Below are 19,585 nucleotides of genomic sequence, written 5' to 3' on the forward strand. Positions count from 1 at the left end.
CTGGGATCTTTCTTCCTTTTTGGAATGAACTGATCCTGCATCTTCTGCATTATACACAGAAATATCTGCTATTGTTCCTCCACGGTCATCCCTGCGAAGGTATTGCACCATTGAACTTTGGCCAGCTCCTCCCTCATAGCTCCATAGTTCCCTTTATTCAACAGAAGTACTGTCACTTCCGACTGTACCCTCTCTCTCAAATTGCAGATTGAAGCTTAATGTATTATGGTCACTACTTCCCAATGGCTCCTCCACTTCGAGGTCTCTGACCAATTCTGGTTCGTTACACAATACCAGATCCAGAATTGCCTTCTCCCTGGTCGGCTCCAGCACCAGCTGCTCTAAGAATCCATCTCTGAGGCACTCCACAAAGTCTCTTTCTTGAGGTCCAATACCATCCTGATTCTCCCAGTCTACCTATATGTTAAAATCCCCCATAACAACTGTAGTAACATCTTTACGACAGGCCAATTTCAGCTCCTGATTCAACTTACATCCGACATCCGGACTACTGTTTGAGGGCCTGTAGATGACTCCCAAGAGGGTCTTTTTACCCTTAGTATTTCGCAGCTCTATCCACACTGACTCTACATCCCCTGACTCTAGGTCCCCCCGCGCAAGGGAATGAATATCCTCCCTTACCAACAAGGCCACCCCACCCCCTCTGCCCGTCAGTCTGTCCTTACGATAGCACGTGTAGCCTTGAATATTCATTTCCCAGGCCCTGTCCACGTGAAGCTACGTCTCAGTTATCCCCTTCAAGTATCTGCCAATTTCCAAAAGAGCCTCAAGCTCATCCATCTTATGTCTAATGCTTCGTGCATTCATTGTCTACATGGGCTTTAGCAAGGCTTTTTACAAGGTACTGCATCGTAGACTGGTCAGTACAGTTAGATCATATGAGATCCAGGGAGAGCTAGCCAACTGGATATGAAATTGATTTGACTGTAGGAGACAGAGGATGGTGGTGAAGGGTTGTTTTGCGGAGGTTTGTGACCAGCAGTGTTCTGCGGGGATTGGTGCTGGGTCCACTGTTTGCCCTTTATATAAAATGATTTTGATGAGAATAAAGGAAGAATGGTTAGTGAATTTGCGGATAACACCTAAATTAGTGGTATAGTGAATAGTGAAGAATATTTTTAAGAGTAAGTGGGATCTTGATCAATTGGCCAATGGGAGTTTAATTTGGATAAATGCGAGATGTTGCATTTTGGTAAGATGAACTGAAGCAGGATTTACACAGTTAATGGTAGAGCCCTGGTTAGTGTTTTCAACAGAGAGACCTCGAGGTTCAGGTACATAATTCCTTGAAAGTGGCATCACAGGTAGACAGGGTGGTGAAGAATTGAATTGAATTTATTGTCACGTGTATCGAGGCACAGTGAAAAGCTTTGTCTTGTGAGCAGTACAAAGTGTTTGACACACTTGCCTTCATTGATCAGAGCATTGAGTATAGGAGTTGGAACATCATGTTGAGGCTGTATAGGACATTGGAGTACTGTGTGCAGTTTTGGGTGCTCTGCTATTGAAAGGAAATTGGAAAGGATGCAGAAAAGATTTGCAAAGTCTGCAGGCTTTGAGTTAGAGGGAGAGCCTGGATAGGCAGGGACTTTTTTTCTTGGAGCATAGGAAGTTGAAAGGTGACCTTATAGAAGTTTATAAAATCATGAGAGGCATAGATAAGGTGAACAGCCAGGGTAGGGAAGTTCAAAACTAAAGGGCATAGTTTTAAATTGAGTGGGAAAGATTTAAAAGGGACCTGAATGCAACCTTTTCACATAGAGGGAGGTGCATACATGGAATGAGGAAGTGGTAGAGGTAGGTACAATTACAACTTTTAAAAGTAATTTGGTCAGGTGCATGAATAGGATACTTTTAAAGGGATATGGGCCAAACACAGGCAAATGGGGCTAGTTTAGTTTGGAGAAACTGGTCGGCATGGACGAGTTGGACTGAAGGATGTGTTTCCATGCTGCATGACTATTTCTTAAGTGAAAATTATGTTTAATTAACTTTCTGGAATTCTTTGAAGAAGTAATAGCATGTATTAATGCAGTTAATGTTGCTGATGTCGTTGTACAGTCTTCCAAATTGTATCCGATACAATGCTGCATGACACAGTTCTGAGAAAGGTTATACTCATGGAATAAAAGTAACATATGCAATGTGGGTGCAAAATTGGTTGAATGACTGGAAACGGAAAGTAATAGCTAATCGATATTTTTCAGGTTAGGTGACATTTTGGGGCTCTTGCTTTTTCTGATGTTATGATCAACACCGATGTTATTTCCTAACTCTTCTGAACTTCCCTTTCTCCAGGTGAAATTATTTCTTAAATTCAACTTCAACTAAGGCTTCTGTGAACTTAAATTTTTTAAAAAATTGTAAATTATGGATGATTTGCAAATGCAAACAAAAAATTAATTCTGTATCTTTCTAACTTAAAGCTAGCTAATGTTCATAAAGCTCTCTCAGTGTCAACAAGTTCCCATTAGCACTGCAGGGACCATCTCTCAAATTGGTGGTAAAAAAAAGGGCTCCAGAAATACTTACAAGTTAATCATTAACTCCCCTCAAACACACAGACTAAAACCCACATTCCATAAGGTAAACTCTAAGCTCTAAAATAAATGATATGAATACATATATATATTATATATATCACAAATCATCTATGTCACACTGATTTATATTAATGCCTAGCCTGTTTAACATTTCCTTGTAATGCAGCCTGCCCAATTAAGGTATTAGTCTCGAAAACCCTTCTCTTAGCTGCTTCCAAAACATTTACATCCTTCCTTAATAAGGTGAACAATCCTGTAAACTGTACTTTAAAACAACATTGGTTGTAGATAAAGTTCAATCTCCACACTCCATGAATATTTCAATGTGAAGAAGTATGAAGTGAGATATTTTGGGAGAAAGAACATGGAGATACTGTGTAAACTAAAGGTCACTGCTCTAGATGGTGTGCAGAGAGACTCTAGTGTATATGTGCATAAGAATTAAAGGTGGTAGAGCAGGTGGTCAACATGGCTAATAAACCATACAGCATGCTTGGCTTTATTAATAGTGGCATAGAGTACAAGAGCACATATCTGTGTGAGATATTAGTTAGATTTCTGCTGGAGTATTTCATCCAGTTCTGGAAGCCACACTTTAGGAAAGATGTGAAAACATCGATGAGAGAGCAGAGGAGGTTACAAAAGTGGTTCCAGGGATGAGAAACTTCAATTATTAAAATAGATAGGAGAAGTCGGGAATGTTTTTCTTGGAGAGAAGAAGGCAGAAGAGAGATTTATTTCAAGTTTTTCAAAATGGTGATAAGTTTGGACAGAGCAGACAGAGAGAAACTATTGCCAGTGTTAAAAGAATCAAGAATGAGAGAGCACAATGTAAAGTGACTTGCAAAACAAGTAAATGTGATGTGAAAAGTTTCTTCTCACATAGCAAGTGGCTCAAATTTGGAATGGGCAGCACAGTGGCTCAGTGGTTAGTACTGCTGCCTCATAGCACCGGGACCTGGGTTTGATTCTACCTTTGGGAGACTGCAAACTCCACCCATTCTTCTCATGTCTACATAGGCTTCCTCTCACAGTCCAAAGATGCGCAGGTTAGCTGGGTTGGCCATGGTTAATACAGCATTATGAGATAGGGCAGAGGGGCTAGGTCTGGGCGGAAAACTCTTTAAAGTGTTGGTGTGCACTCGTTGAGCCGAATAGCCTATTTCCGTACTGTGGGGATTCTATGTGCTGTTGAACGTACCCAGAAGGCAGGATTAATTAAGACATTGAGGAGGGCGTTAGATGAATATTTAATTAAAAATGATGAAAGAATAAAGGCAAAGGACAGGAGATTGGCATTAAGTCATGATCCTCATTTTGAGAGCTAGTACAGAAACCACGGGATAAATGGCGTTCTTCTGCACTGTGATTCTGCGATTAGGTAAGCACTCAGGGGAAACGATTTGCAGGATTCTGGGGAGAGAGTAGGAGAATCGGGCTGACTGTTGTTTTTCAAAGAGGCGACGTTGACACCATGCTTCTGATGACCTTTTCCTTTGTTTTAATAACTCAATGACTTGGACAAAATACTGTAGGGCTACTTGGAAACTATACTTCAGTATCTTTGGGAGAGATGAGTAGAAAATGGTGAAACATTTCTCCTTCAGTGACATTAAACAAGTAATCTCCGAAATATCACTAACACACATCAAACAGTTTCAAGTGAATTGATAAATTGTAATACAATTTCGTCAAAATTGTTTATTTTCTGGAATAAAGCACTTTGAGACCGATCTTATATCATGGTCACCGAGTATTTACATCATGACCGATGTTATACACAGCAAAAATAATGAATGGTTAGCTGATTTCTTGGGTCGGTAACGCGGTTAAAAATGATTTTAATAGCTCTATAAAATTAATCGGGCAATGTCAAGTGTGCTATCTGGGGCTGACAACCATATTTAAAAGTAAAGGGGAGAATTTTGAGAAAATATGACCAAGCCGTGAAAACTAAATGTATTTGATATACTTCTGCTGTGGTTTGATCCCCGTACAGTACACGTTGTGATGAGGTGAAATTTCCAGCTGTTCATTGATCTCATTGGAAGGTACTGCGCTGGCTGGCTGGGGTGGTGAGAACTTGTGCTTTGTGGTGCAAGTGGGGCTATCCGTTGTGCGTGCCACGATTTATTTCGTATCAGACGTTAATGTATGTTAGACGCGCCGGCGAGGAGCTGCGAGCATCTTTGCTTGAAATGCCTTGTGCAGTGAGAGTGCCGCTCCTGCTGAGATCGGTCCATGGTTAATTGGTCGGCGGCGGAGTCAGCGGCAGGGAAGGAAGGAAGGGGGCACAGGGCGGAGGGGGGGAGAGGAGCGGCGTTTGCGACGAGGAGCAGCAGCGGGCAGCCCATTGTCCTCAGGTGAGCGGAGGCTCGTGCCAGCTTGTCTCACCTGTGCGCGTGGCCCGAGACCAGGCAGTCTCCCCAGGCAACAAAAGGAGTTAGTTATGTCTGCCCCGGGCGGGCTCAGTCTGTGTGTGAACGGTGGTCGTGCTGGATAAGCTGGGGCTGGAAACCTGGTCTGTCTTTGTGTGTGTGTGAGAGAGAGAGAGAGAGAGAGACAGGGACACATACACACATCGGGAGAGAGGAGATCCCGATTGTGGCGGTTACTGGGCTGAAGGCTTTGCGAGGATTGAGGGGAAAGGTAGGCCCGAGGTGGGCTGGACCGAGCTTTGTTCACTGGCAGCGCCCACTGCCAGCTCGTGGTTTCTTCCCAAATCCCTCATTTCTTTAAAAAAAAAGGAAACATTCTCAGCAGCGGTTTTGTTTGTGATTTTTTTTGAAAAAGGAACGAACTTGCAATCTTCGTTTTCCACTGCACTTTGGTGGTTTCAAAGCACTGCCCCGTAGAGAGTGTAGCGTTCGTTGCACTCCAGCCATTTTCAAAAAAAAAGACGGGCTGAGTACTTCCTGTGGGTTGGGAATGAAGCACAAATAATTAACGGTATATGCTGCTCTTGAAGTACCCGTGCCGCTGCCCTCCGCTTCAAGATAAATACAGCGGTAGAAAGTAGATAAATTAATAACATGGGCTGCTGTGGTTTGAAAGGTTTTTGTTGTCAACTGGATGTCTGATATTTCAGGCACTATGCTTGAAAGACTAAACGGAGCAATCTGCATAGATGATCTCCATCGTGGGTGTGGAACGTGCATGTTGTGGCCAAAGAAAATGCTTTCTACGTTTAAACAGGTCACTTGTCAAAATCCCAAAGATAAGCAATTTGTAAATCCCTAATAGGTTGGGGACGGGATTCAGCCCACTGAAAGCACACTGGTCATCATGGAATGCAATATTTTGTACTGCTTAGTCAGCTACATGTTGGAGCAGTAGTTTGCAGGGTTATTTGGAACAGCGAGAGCAAAACCCTGCCCCACTCATAGCTTATTCCTTCATTGTTCCCATCAAATATCTGACATATTTGGTTAGAGATGGTACACAAGATGTTTTAGTCACATAGACTTGGTTCATTTGGTCAGAATACTAGTCTGAGTCAGAAAGCTATAGGTTTTGGATTCACTGCATGGGATTTTACATATTATTTAACACTTAAAAATAGAGAAATTGTATGTTATTATGCAAATATTTAGCTGTTGCTTTAATTGAGACATTTGTCTGCTTTATACGGAGGGTGGTGATGAGGGTTGTTTGTCTGACTAGAGGCCTGTGACTCGGGGTGTTCTGCAAGGTTCATTGCTGGGTCCACTTTTATTTATAATTTATATAAACAATTTAGATGAGAATTTAGGAAGCATGCTTATAAGTTTGCAGTGACACCAAAATTAGTGGTACAGTCAACAATGAATAAGGTTATCTTAGATTACAAAGGAATCTTGATTAATTGGGCCAGTGAGCTGAGAAGTGGCAAATGAAATTTAGTTTGGATAAGTGCGAGGTAACACAAACCAGGGTAGGACTTCTACAGTTATTGGGACGTCCCTAGGTAGTGTTCGAGAACAGAGAGACCTAGGGGTTCAGGTACATAGTTCTTTGAAAGTTGCATCACAGGTAGACAGGGTGGTTAAGAAGATATTCAGCACGCTTGCTTTCATTGCTTAGACTATTGAGTATAGGAATTGGGACGTCATATTGAGGTTGTAAAAGATGTTGGTGAGGCCACTTACGGAGTACTGTGTACAGTTCCGGTCGTCCTGTCATAGGAAGGATATCATTAAATTGGAGAGGGTTTAGATTTATCTGGATGTTTCCAGGACTGGAGGGTTTGAATTATAAGAGAAGCTGGATAGGCTATTCACTCAAGTGCAGGAGGCTAAGCGATGACCTTATAGATGTTAATAAGATCGTGGATGAGGTGAATAGCAAAGGTCTTTTCCCTAAGGTGGGGTCATTCAAAATTAGGGGGCATATTTTTAAGGTGAGAGGAGTAAGATTTAAAACTGACCTGAGGAGCAACATTTTTACATCAAGAGTGGTTCATATATGGGGCAAGCTACCAGAAAAAACATTAGAGTTTCAACATTTAGAAGATACTTGGAAAGGTACATGAATAGGAAGGGTTCCGAGGATATGGGCCAAAGGAAGGCAAGTGGGACTAGTCTGCTTTGGGAAACTTGGTCGGCATGGACTTGTTAGACTAAAGGGTCTTTTTCCCTGCTGTTTCACTCTGTGATGTACTAGAACGTTTGGAACAACTTGAAGAGCAGGGACTTCTAGCAACATTTCTTCTGTAAAAGATAAAACTTGATTTGGTTAGTCCATGTGAAATGTAGCTCAGTGACAGCATTCTCATTTCTGAATCTAAGTGAGTTCAAGTCCCACTTATGATGCACGTATCCTAGGTTGACATTTCTGTGCAGTATGAGGGAAATGTTGATGTATCAGATAAGAAATTTGAAACATGGTCATGTATGCTGTCTCAGATGGTCCAACAATTGAGATATATTTCATTGCAGCATTGTGGAAGCCTGCATGTACAAATTAGCTACTGTTTACCACATTTAAATAGTCACTGTTGCATTTGCTGTAAGGTACTTTCAGACATTGAGACTGAGTGTCTGATATAAACATCAGTTATTTTTCCTATTCTTTCTTGTCCTGGGCAGTCTTTGTCTTGTTATTTCCTCAAATTAAAAAATTTCAGGATTTGTTTGTTTTAATTTTCATTTTCATTTGAGCATAACAGTGACAAGCAAGTCATAATAAAGTCTGAATGTAATGCAACTAACTGACAGAACTAGGCCAAGGATATAATGTTTTGAGACAAACCAGCTTTATTGTATATAAGAATTAACTGAAGCATTATTAACATAATGATGTAGTTTATGATGATGCTGTGGTCTACTTTTTATTTCACTATACCCACCTAAAAAAATCTTTCGTATTAAAGAATCTTAAAAGTTCAGCCATGTTTAGAATCAAACAATCATAGAATCCCTACAATGTGGAAACAGGCTATTCAGCCAAACAAGTCCACACAGTGGAAACTGGGTGCATTACCTCCGCTATGGACACTATTTAGATTTAGTCGTCTTCCTTTTTGATTTTTGTCGTTGAAACCTTGTTATTGACACTTTGCTCCATTGGTAAAAGATTTATTTATCTAAAAATTTATGGTTGGATTCTTCACTGGGTGCGAGTTGGGTTCAGGACAGAAAAAAACTAGGAATGAATGGCATTTGTGCTAAACCATAAATTAACAATAAAATCCTTTATTTATTTCTTACTTGACATGGGAAATTGATGGGTAAAACAGTTGAACCTCATTGTTCAACTGTCCCCACTTCCAGTTCTAACCTACTGTATAATTATAGACTACCTTTTCAAATGTAACAAACCTAGTCTTGGTTAAATTGTATTAATCAGTTTCTCAATCTGGTGCTTTTATTTATTGCTAATTCAAACTTTAATTCCAAAAATTGAAGTTCTATTATAAATATGAGAAATTATGGACCAGACATTCACAAAACAGGATGGAACACCTGAGATACTTACTAAATCTTAAACACAAAAAAAACTTAATGGGTCCATTTCATTCCAAGTGCAAACTTTATTTTAACACACTATCATAATTTTCAGATATTTTTATCATTATTCTATAGATTGAATTTTATGACTATTCTTGAAAATGATAAGTTAGTGAGTTTGCTTGATGGAATTAATTCTGACATTAAATTAATTATTATTGTCCTAAAGGACAAGAGTTGACGTGTTCCAACAAATCTAACACCTGTTAGGGAAGATGATATGACTGTTTGTTTATTTTTGAAGTGCTGCAAAAGTTTTGGACATGTTGAACACTTGATTGCTTATTTAGGTAACCCTTTTCATTTTGTATGCATATAAGAAGGATTGCGTCAATATATTTAATACATATCTAATTTTCAAAATAATATATGATGTATGAAACTATTGCATTTAAGATGTTTACTCACTTAGAGCTAATACACAGAAACTACGTTTGAAATTGTGATTGTAAAGGACCAAAGTATTAGCAGTGCACCTTTTGAAAATAATTTGGATTTGATTCAGTTAATGCACCAAATCACTTAAGTGTTTCTCTAGTGACATTCCTTATTCTCAAAATCATTGATTACAGCCTGTCTTTGTCAGCAGATAGTTTGTGTAGCAGCAATTCTCCGGTGCAGAGCAAGGTTGCACCATCAAATCAATGATGTCAGGCATATTTTATTTGGGGAATACAAAAAAGTTGGTGTCACGGCTGAATTTAGACATACATCAATAACAAGAAAATCAAAAAGATGTTGGTAGCCGTCTTTAATTGTTTTGGCTATCCCTTTGTTAAAATTGATTTGCAAATTTTCTTCTTAATACATACTTCTTTAGCTAGTCTAGATAGACTTGGAAAATAGTTGCTGTAAGATATAATCTGTATTGTGCTTGGAAAAACCATTAATTAAATGACTGTTCTGCAGTACAAATTGCTGGTAGTCTTAGGCATAGCTCTGTGATATTGTAGCTACATTATTTTTTGTAGAAAATGCCTTGTGTGCAATATATTTAAATGTGTGTATATTTACTGAACAAACGTCTACCAACATATACTGCAAAACCTTACATTGCAGTCTTTCTCAATGAACATTTGAATTCTGCCATGAGTGTCTCAGACAATCTGTCTTAGGGTATCTTGAGACTTGTCCAACTGATACTTTGAGTTCATCAGTAATCTGGGAACGTTGTATCTTTTAACTTAGACTATATGTTGACTTTCACTTTAATGCTTCCACTTCTTTGCATAATGGTGTAAGATTTGTAGATCTCCAATCCTTATTTTCTAGGGCTCAGGGATTGAGGAATTGGAGTATTGAGGAATTCATGTGCCCCTAATTATCCAGAAAAATGCTCCCTGTTTATGACACTCCAGGCTCAGTACCTCTGCCCAAAGGAACACTACTGAGTTTATTTGCCCTCAAAGAGAGCTACTTGTAATAGATTCTTATCACATCCTTCTCCAGCATGGAAGCAAATGTTAAATTGGTATTTACTCGCATGCTCAAATTCCCTTTAGAAAGCTTTCTTACTTTGTTTCATTCATTCATGGAACGTGGCTGTTACTCGGTGGCCAGTATTTATTGCCCATCCCTAAGTTGCCCTTGAGAAGGTGGTGGTAAATTGCCTTCTTGATCTGCTGCATTCCACATGCTGTCAGTTAACCCACAATGCCACAGGGGAAGGAATTCTGCGATTTTTACCCACTGTCATTGAAGGAACGATGATATATTTCCAAGTCAGAATGGTGAGAGGCATGTAAGAGAACTTGTGGGTTCCCATGTATCTGCTACTCTTGTCCTTCTAGATGGAAGTCTTCATGGCTTTGGGACAGATCCTATTTAAGAATCCTTGAATTTTAATATCTTATATTAAAATTATCTATATTTTATATGCTGTTCCTGAGTGTGTTGTAGAGGGAGTGGTGTGGTACCAATCAAGTGGGCTGTCTTGTCATAGAGTCATAGAGATGAACAGCACAGAAACAGACCCTTTGTTCCAATCTGTCCATGCTGACCAGATATCCCAACCCAATCTAGTCCCACCTACCAGCACCCGGCTCATATCCCTCAAACCCTTCCTATTCATATACCCATCCAAATGCCTTTTAAATGTGGTTGAAGCTGTACACTTTGAGGCAAGTGGGGAGTAATCCAAAACCCTTCCGAATTGTGCTTTGTAGATGTTAGGCTTTGGGGAGTCAGGAGGTGAATTACTTGCTGTATTTTTCCTAGTCTCTGTCCTGCTCTTGAAGCCACTGCTTATGTGGGAAGATTTTACAAATCCAGGGGAGTTTTTATGAATCCAGTTGAGTTTCTGGTCAATTGTCACCCTCAGGAAGTTGATACTGGGGGATTCAGTGATGGTAATGCCATTGACTGTCAAGAGGCAGTGTTTGGTTTGTCTCTTATTGGACATCGTCATCACCTGGCACTTGTGTGGCATGGAAGTTACTAGCCACTTATCAGTCCAAGACTAGATATTGTCTAGATCTTGTAGCATTTGAAAATGGACTGCTTTGGTAACTGAGGAACTGGGAATGGTGCTGAACATTGTGCAATCATTGGCAAAATCCCCTCTTTTGACCTTGTGATGAAGGGAAAGTTATTGATGAAGCAGCTGAAGATGGTTGGACCTAGGGCACTACCCTGAGAAACCCCTGAAGTGATGTCTTGAACTGAGATGACTGACTTCCAACAACTACAACCATCTTCCTATGCTCCAGGTATGACTCCAACCAGTGGAGAGTTGGCCCCCAATACCCATTACTTCCAGTTTTGCTGGGACTCCTTGGCATCAAGGCCACATTCAACTGAGTAGAGCACCGAGAGCTGTCACTCTCCCCTCACCACAATGAAATAGAACCTTTTATGAGACCACACCCAGAGTATTATGTGCAATTTTGTTGGTCTTAACTAACAAAATATATATTTGGTCAGATGGATTACAATGAAGGTTCACCAAACTAATTCCTGAGATGGAGGAATTGTTCTGTCAGATTAATAGACTGGCCTGTATTGTTTAGAGGTTAAAAGAATGAGAGGTAATCAGACATACAAAGTTCTTACAGGGGTTCACAAGCTAGATCCAGGAAGGGTGTTTCCCTGGTTGTGTGCCTAAAACCAGGGAATAAGGTTGATCACTAAGGGCAGGCCATTAATAGAGACTGAGTTTTTATAGTATGGAAGGAGGCCCATCGACCAATTTAGTCCATACTGGCAACCTTTCTAGGAAGAGCTGAGGAGTTTCTTTACCCAGAGTCATGGAGATGTACAGCACGGAAACAGACCCTTTTGTCCAACTTGTCCATGCTGACCAGATACGCTAATCTAATCTAGTCCCATTTGGCAGCAATTGGCCCATATCCCTCTAAATCCTTCCTATTCATATACACATCCAGATGCCTTTTAAATGTTGTCATTGTACCAGCCTCCACCACTACCTCTGGCAGATCATTCCATACATGCAGCACCCTCTGCATGAAACAGTTGTCCCTTAGGTCCCTTTTAAATTTTTCCCCCCTCACCCTAAAGCTATGCCATCTAGTTCTGGACTCTCCCCACAACATGGAAAATACCTCATCTGTTTACCCTAACCATACCCCTCATGATCTTATAAACCTCTGTAAGGCCACCCCTCAGTCTCCAACACTCCAGGGAAAACAGCTCTGGCCTATTCAGCCTCTCCCTGTAGCTCAAATGGGGGGTGAATCTTTTGGAATTCATTGTGGAAGCTTTGTCCTTGATTTTGTTCATGTATGCAATTGATAGATTTTTACATATTAAAATATCAGTGGATACAGAGAATGTATGGGAGAGTTGTATTGAAGTACAATATCATCCATGAGCTCACTGAATTACAAACTTAAGTTTGAAGAATTAAATGGATTGCTCTTTTGCCCCTCATTTTTTTGTTTGTCTTATGTGATGATGCGCCACTGCATGTGGAACTTCAAGGTCTGCAGAGTAGAAAAAAAATTGATGAGGCCCAACCGTGATGAACCCACCTGCATCGATGAGCCATGTCCCAGCTTTGGATGAGGAAAATCTCTCCAGTGTTTAACCAGGACTGGGCTGCAACATATTGTTCCCTCGCTGCAATTAACCTTGTGAGAAATACAAAGGTGGTCATGTGAACTTCGACTATACCAGTTATAGTCTCAGCACCACCAACCTAACAGATCAGTGGTTGTAGAGACACAATGATCATTAACCAGTGGTGATCTGTATGCCCTTTACCTGTAGATTGAGTGATCAAATGACCTTGCCTTGGATAAAACTTTTTCCGTTATTCCCCGTAGCTGGTACGATGGCACCCTTGCAGTCTCCGGCTGTGTCTGCTTTGTGATCAGTGTGTGTTGTTGTGGTACCCTGTCACCATTTTGACTCATCTGTCCGGAATTATGCACTTTTTTCGACAGCGTGTAGAGAGTCAAAACTTTGCTACCCTTTCTCACCTATTTCAGCTCGATGTCATTGTGTTCTTTACTGATGCTGTCGTCCTCAATGGGCGGCACGGTGGCACAGTGGTTAGCACTGCTGCCTCGCAGCGCCAGAGACCCGGGTTCAATTCCCGACTCAGGCGACTGACTGTGTGGAGTTTGCACGTTCTCCCCGTGTCTGCGTGGGTTTCCTCCGGGGGCTCCGGTTTCCTCCCACAGTCCAAAGATGTGCAAGTCAGGTGAATTGGCCATGCTAAATTGCCCGTAGTGTTAGGTAAAGGGGTAAATGTAGGGGTATGGGTGGGTTACGCTTCGGCGGGTCGGTGTGGACTTGTTGGGCCGAAGGGCCTGTTTCCACACTGTAAGTAATCTAATCTTAATGCTGCACCATGTATAAGAGTTTTTGTCATCTTTGTGATGCAATTGTCCACTTGCTCTGGCAGTATAAAGGAGACGTATGGACATTCAGTCTGCTTAGCTCATATGCATTTTGCTCTACAATTTTAAAGACCTGTCACTTGGGTATCACTTGTCACTCTCTTTTCCAGACTTCCCAATCATTGAAGTGCTCAATGTTCAAGCCACCTTTGCTGCTGACTCCTGTGCCCAACTCCATTCATTTTCAGAATACTGAGTCCAATTTTGGGTAGTTCACCTCAGGAAGGATATACTGGCACTGGAGCATATACAGCGGAGATTCACACGGATGATCCGTGGAATGGTAGACCTAACATAGGATGAACGGCTGAGGATCCTGGAATTGTATTTATTAGAGTTCAGAAAGTTATGGGGAGATTTGATAGGAACTTACAAGATAATGCATGGCTTAGGAAGGGTGGACGCTGGGAAGTTGTTTCCGTTAGGCGGGGAAACTAGGACCCATGGGCATAGCGTTAGAATTAGATGGGGTCAATTTAGAATGGGAATGATGATGCATTTCTTCAGCCAGAGAGTGGTGGGTCTGTGGAATTCATTGCCACGGAGCGTAGTGGAGCCCGGGATGTCAAATGTCTTCAAGACAGAGTTTGATAAATCTTTGATCTAGCAAGGAATTAAGGACTACGGGGAGAGTGCAGGTAAGTGGAGTTGAAATTCTCATCAGCCATGATTGAATGGCAGAGTGGAATTGATGGGCCAAATGGCCTTACTTCCACTCCTATGTTTTATGTCTTCTATCCATTTCATCTTGCTTAGAAGAGTCCTTCTTTTGCATCGCTTTCTGAAGCTGAGAGAGAGAGAATGAAGGGCCTTTAGTATTCTAGTTACTATCAATTGTTTTCACACTTGTTCACCTAAGGCTGTTGTTAATATACTATTTCTTTATGAATTATGGAACGTGAATCAATGTTTCATTCCAAGCTGGATAGGTGCAGATAACTTTTCGTTTCTCAATACGTCAAGGTTTTATGAATGTGAGAGTAAATCAAGCCATGCAAATTTCTAGGATACTCACGGAGTATTGGTGCCTCTTGATTAAAATGGTAATTCCCATTCAGCTGGTTTTGTATATTCCATGTGCTTTGTTTGGGCTTGTCAGATGATCATGACAGACATTTTAAGTTAATAACGTCTTTTAAAACCATTTTTAATCTGTGAAATTCCCAGATATTGTCAAATGATGAAAGTTGAATATTCATGATGAATTTTCATTAGACTCATACAAGATGGCTTATGTCACACCAGCAATTCTCAATGAAAAGGTCAAGAGCAATAAAGAGGCCAGAAGGACCAATTCAAAAAGCTGAGGCTGATTTTACTGGCTGCATGGGGAATGTAGAGCATAAGAGCATAACCCTAAGAAGTTTAATAAGGGTTCAATCAATTAAGACTGAGACGTGTAGAAATTTCTTCACTTAGTGCTTTGAATCTTCAGAATTTTTTTTCAGAGGGTTGTGGTTCCAGTGTTTAGTATATTTAAGGCTGAGATCAATTTTTGGTGTTTTCGTGAATAATGAGATATGGGGAGCAGGCATGATAGTTGAAGTAGAAGATGTGATTGGATTAAATGGCTGAATAACTTCAATAGTTATTTATTCTTGCACTCATTCAATTTATATTGCATTCTTGTGGTATACCAGTTATAACGCAACAGGCAAATTCATTTTATTTCTTTCTGGAGAGTCTCTTTCTACACTCTCAGAACATTGAAGTTTGTGAGAGATGGACTGTATAAAGAACAAAATATGCTTTCAAGATGTGCAATCCATTTTTTAATCATGTTGCAAATTAATTTCAGAAATCTATTGTGATAGATAATAAGACTATTGTGGTAGATGCATGTCGTATGATACTTCTTAAAATGAAAGGCATCCTCAGTCTCTTGTTTAATACGTCACACTGATCCATCAAAAGAAATTCAATAAGAAGTCTGAATCTGCTACTTTTTTCGGTTTCTCTCCTACCATCTTTTCTGAAACTTTTTCGGTACTAAAGCAACCTTGGACCTCAAACCTTCCTTACTGGTATCCTGTGCTGTACCATTCGTAAACTTCCTCTTGCCAAAAATATTACTGCTCCTATTATATTCTGTAATGTAATATATTCCAACCATTTGCTTGCCAACTTTCTCTGATGTGAGCCCAGTATATTGACTTTATAATCCTTATCTTTGTTTCAAAATGTATAACTTTTACCCATTTCCCAGTTTTACTATTGTTTTCTTTTTTAGGATATGAAGTTCTATTAAATTTTGAGAGACCAATGAACCATGTATTTGGTAATAGAGACCCTTGAAGTAAGTAGTAACATTACTTTCAATGCTAAAGAATATTTGGTACAAAATAGTCCACAAGAAGGGGTTGGCAATCTACTTAGATAGTTCTTACAGGTAGTTCTCCTGTAATGCCGTAGTTGTATTCCAGTGGACTTGCTTAATAGAAATAATGGAGCCTGTGTGAAAAGTGGGGTGAGGGGCAGACCAGCAAAAATTATCACTCACCGTCGCTCAAAAATAATTCAAAAGTCTAATGTAGGGTATAGCACAGCCTGAATGAAGGAACAAATCATATTTATTAATGAAACAAAAGTCAATTTAACACAGTGCATTTAAAACACGTAAGAAAACTGCCCTCTGTGCAATGCCTTTCACAGAAAGCTGCTCTGTTGGCAGCTGAAATCAGTGCATGCACAGTACGGCACGGACCGATCCCTGCTGGAATCGCCCTAAGCACTCTTGAAAATACCATTCCTTAATTCTTCAGCGATATTATAGCCAAATCGTGCTGGTGAAATGTATGTTATCCCAGAACTACCTGTATTTAAATTTTGATTCTGTATTGCTTTATTTTCATTTGTATCTGCCCTAATTGAGTTCATTTTTAAATTAATTTGGGAATGTGAGTGTTGCTGGTTGGGCTATTATTTATTGCCTATCCCTAATTATCTTTGAAAAGGTGATGGTGAGCTGTCATCTTGAACTGCTGCAGTTCATGTGGTGTAGGTAGATCCACAATACTTTTGGGACTGGAGTTCCAGAATTTTGACCCAGCAATTTGTGAAGGAATGCCAATGTATTTAAGTTGGGATTGTGAATGACTCTGAGGGAAACGTGCAGGGGCAGGTTCTCCTATGTAATTGTTGCCATTATCTTTCTAGTTGTTGGTTATGGTCATGAGTTTGGATGGTGCTATCTAAGGATTTTTGGTGAATTCCTGCAGTGAACCTTGTAGATGATATGCACTGTTGCTACGAAGCATTGGTGGTCGAGGGACCAAATGTTCATGGATGTGGTGCCAATCAAGCAGGCTGCTTTGCCCTGAATGTTGTCCCGTGTCTGGAGTGTGTTTGGAGTTGCACTCCCCCAGGAAAGTGGGGAGTCTTCACTAAACATTTGACTTGTGCCTTGTAGATGGTGGAAAGGCTGTGGCAAATCAAAGTATAGATAACTCGCTGTAGGATTCCTGGTCTCCAATCTGCTTTGGTAGACACTATTTATATGGTTAGCCCAATTTAGTTTCTGGTCAATGGCAGGTTACTCATAGGGATTCAGTAATGGTAATGCCATTGAATGTCAAGAGGAGATGACTGGATTCCCTATTGTTGGAAATGGTCATTGTCTTAACATGTGTGGCATGAATGTTACTTGCCACTTATTAACCTAAACCTGGATATTGTCCAAGTCTTTCTGCCTTTGGACATGAACCACTTCAGTACCTGAGGAGTTGCAAATGGGGCTGTTTATGCACAATCATTGGCGAACATCATCATAATATCAGATGTGAGGGAGGGAAGGTCAGCTGAAGATGGTTTGGCCTAGGCAGTATTGAGGAACTCCATCAGAGATGTCTCTGAGTTGAGATGACTGATCTCAAGCAACCACAATAATTTTCCTTTGTACAATTGGTTCTGCTGCAATGAATATTTCTTCAACGCGAATTGGCTTTAATGTGATTGAAGAATTTAGACCGTTATTTCTAGTAGGTGAACTTTCCTTACCTGTATTGGCTATAACATGATTCCAACTCAATTAGTTTAAATGGCGCTGCTATTACGTGATTTCCTCATAACACGAGATCAAAATTATCACGTTATATCAGAACCAATTGTGCTACATATCACTCCACCTAATGGAGAGTTTTTCCCTGGATTCCCATTGACTCAGTGTTGCTAGGGATCCTTGATGATATAGTTGGCGAAAAGCATCTTGACGCCTAGGGCAGTTGCTCTCACTTCACCTCTGGTATTCAGCTCTTTTATCTATGTTTGAACCAAGGCTGTAATTAGGTAATCAGGAGCTGAATTGCCCTGGCTGAACATGAATAGGAGTAGGAGAAAGTGAGGTCTGCAGATGCTAGAGATCAAAGTTGAAACTTTATTGCTGGAACAGCACAGCAGGTCAGGCAGTATCCAGGGAACAGGAGATTCGACGTTTCGGGCACAGGCCCTTCTTCAGGAATGAGTAGGCCATTCAATCCTTTATCATTCAGTAAGACCATGGCTAATTATCCACTCAGTACCTTGTTTCTGTTGTCAGGTACATGTTATAGTTATAATGGAATAGCTTGGCCGGAGGTACAGCAAGTTCTGGACTATACATCGTTAGAATGTTAGGGCGTGGAATGGCCAATTGAGCCAAATCAGCCTTTGTACCTCTGTATTTGCAATGCAGTAAAAATAAAACCTTCAAAGATCTTCAAAATTGACCTCCATGGTTTTGAACCAGACCTTTTGAATAACCAATCCCAGAGTTGCCAAATAATCAATTCTTAATATCGAACTTTGTAGCTTAACTAAAAATCTTTATCTGTCTGAGAAAGGATATTGCCTGCAGTGACCCACATATTTTAGTTGGGCAGTTGGGATCCCTTGTCTTTCCGATGGACAGTTTGCTGTATTCCACGAAAGTTAATTTTGCAGGTGAAGGGCGGATTTTCTCCTGGATCATCTTGTGTTGCTGAATGGTCTTCAGTGAAATTCTTCCCTGCTGGGCTGTCTTCCAGGCGTGTTTTTATTCCCCATTTGTACCAGCCCTTCCAAAATGTTCTGTGGCCTTTGGCCAATGGGGTCATGAGTTAGATTCAAATGGATGTTTTGCCAATATCCGTCACTGTTGCCATGTGTAAAATACACTTGCTTAGGCAGTCAAGCTGTCAGAATATCTGATCGATCCTTCTTCAATACGCAACACAAGGGCTGGTTGTAACTGGTTCTCCTTGAACCCTTGTAACCTTTTTGATCCTGGTTTTTCCAGCTCATAGCTGCTGTTTAGTTTAGTTTGGCCAATTTTCCATTGGCTGATTTTCTTCCAGCTGTTGGTCAATTAACAATGCTCCATTTTGGGCCTGTGGTTGTTTGACCACAACAGTAAACGCAGCAGAACAAAAATTAAACAATAAAGTAATCTATTTGGTTTGTGCTTTAAGCTTAATTACCTTTGTTTTCAACCCCAGTCATATTAAAATCAGACAAACAGCCACTGTTTAAGGGATAAACAAAAGAAAGTAACAAAACTTTTCACGATTCACAGTCATTTCACCAGCATACATGATCATTTCTTGGTTGATTCTCTGAAGATGTTGGAGGAGAAAGTGAGGTCTGCAGATGCTGGAGATCAAAGTTGAAACTTTATTGCTGGAACAGCACAGCAGGTCAGGCAGTATCCAGAGAACAGGAGATTCGACGTTTCGGGCACAGGCCCTTCTTCAGGAATGAGCAGAGAGTGTTCAGCAGGAGAAGATAAAAGGTAGGGAGGAGGGACTTGGAGGAGGGGCGTTGGAAATGTGATAGGTGGAAAGAGGTCAAGGTGAGGGTGATAGGTCGGAGTAGGATGGAGGCGGAGAGGTCAAGAAGAAGACTGCAGGTCAGGAAGGCGGTGCCGGGCTGGAGGGATCCGGCTGGCAGACGACCTGCCCTCCCCCTGTCTGTATTCCATTGCAGACGCTCTGCCCTCCCACTGTCTGTATCCCATTACCGACGATCTGCCCTCCCCTGTCTGTATCTCATTGCAGACGATCTGACCCTCCCCCTGTCTGTATCCCATTGCAGACGCTCTGTCTCCATTTGACATCTTATTGAATGACTATCCTGGTGCATGAGCAAACTGAGCTCCATCTCCTTCATCCGGTTCATTAGAATAGATTGCAATTTGTTGATGATCTCATACAGATCCCTG

General features: G+C 40.8%; 1 protein-coding gene across 9 annotated transcripts in view; it reads left to right on the plus strand.

The window, feature by feature from the left end:
* sestd1 (SEC14 and spectrin domains 1) overlaps positions 1–19,585 on the plus strand; it is a 165,695-nt gene that overhangs the window by 30,163 nt on the left and 115,947 nt on the right. For 2 of the 9 annotated variants that reach the window (XM_043693498.1, XM_043693497.1), the window contains one exon: positions 15,644–15,709. The gene's annotated coding sequence lies outside the window, so the exon portion shown is untranslated. Of the gene's footprint in view, positions 1–3,926; positions 3,946–4,618; positions 4,928–4,984; positions 5,214–15,643; positions 15,710–19,585 lie in introns of those variants that run through there. The other 7 variants (XM_043693501.1, XM_043693505.1, XM_043693504.1 and 4 more) reach the window with 7 other exon arrangements.

This window comes from Chiloscyllium plagiosum, chromosome 7, assembly GCF_004010195.1.
Source record: "Chiloscyllium plagiosum isolate BGI_BamShark_2017 chromosome 7, ASM401019v2, whole genome shotgun sequence".
Taxonomy (NCBI): domain Eukaryota; kingdom Metazoa; phylum Chordata; class Chondrichthyes; order Orectolobiformes; family Hemiscylliidae; genus Chiloscyllium; species Chiloscyllium plagiosum.